The sequence below is a fragment of the Macadamia integrifolia genome, unplaced genomic scaffold, assembly GCF_013358625.1.
Source record: "Macadamia integrifolia cultivar HAES 741 unplaced genomic scaffold, SCU_Mint_v3 scaffold_22A, whole genome shotgun sequence".
NCBI classification, from domain to species: Eukaryota; Viridiplantae; Streptophyta; class Magnoliopsida; order Proteales; family Proteaceae; genus Macadamia; species Macadamia integrifolia.
The window spans coordinates 41,706-42,392 of record NW_024870651.1 but is presented as its reverse complement, the minus strand read 5'-3'; positions in this window follow the sequence as shown (position 1 = coordinate 42,392).

Below are 687 nucleotides of genomic sequence, written 5' to 3'. Positions count from 1 at the left end.
TGTGGCATTCCTATGTTCTGCTGAAATCTTTCCAGTACTTCAACTACATAGGCATTGTCTGGTCTAGTATAGACCTAAGCATACATTAAACTTCCTAATACAGATGCATATGGAATGGATTACATTTCTTTCTTCTCTAAGTCACTCATCGGACATTATTCCAGACTTAGTCTATCACCTTTAACAATGGGTATTACACTTGGTTTAAAGTCCTTCATTCTGAATCACTCTAGAATTTTATCGATACAGCCTTTTTGAGACAATCCTAAAGTCTTATTTGACTTGTCTCTATGAATTTCTATGCCTAAGACATAGAATGATTCACCCATATCTTTCATATCAAAATTTTGATTCAAAAACTTTTTTGTTTCATGTAGCATTACCAAATCACTGCTTGTTAACAGGATGTCATCCACATATAAGACCAAAATAATGAAACGGCTTCCTTTAGTCTTTAGATAGATATATTGATCAACACGATTTTTTGCAAAACCAAAAGTAGTAATCGTGTGGTCAAACTTTAAGTACCATTGTCTAGAAGCTTGTTTCAATCCATATATGGATCTTTTTAGCTTACATACAAGGTGATCTCCCTTGTCTAATAAGAATCCTTCAAGTTGTTTCATGTATACTTCTTCCAACAACTCTCCATTCAAGTACACTGTCTTGACATCCATTTGGTGTAAC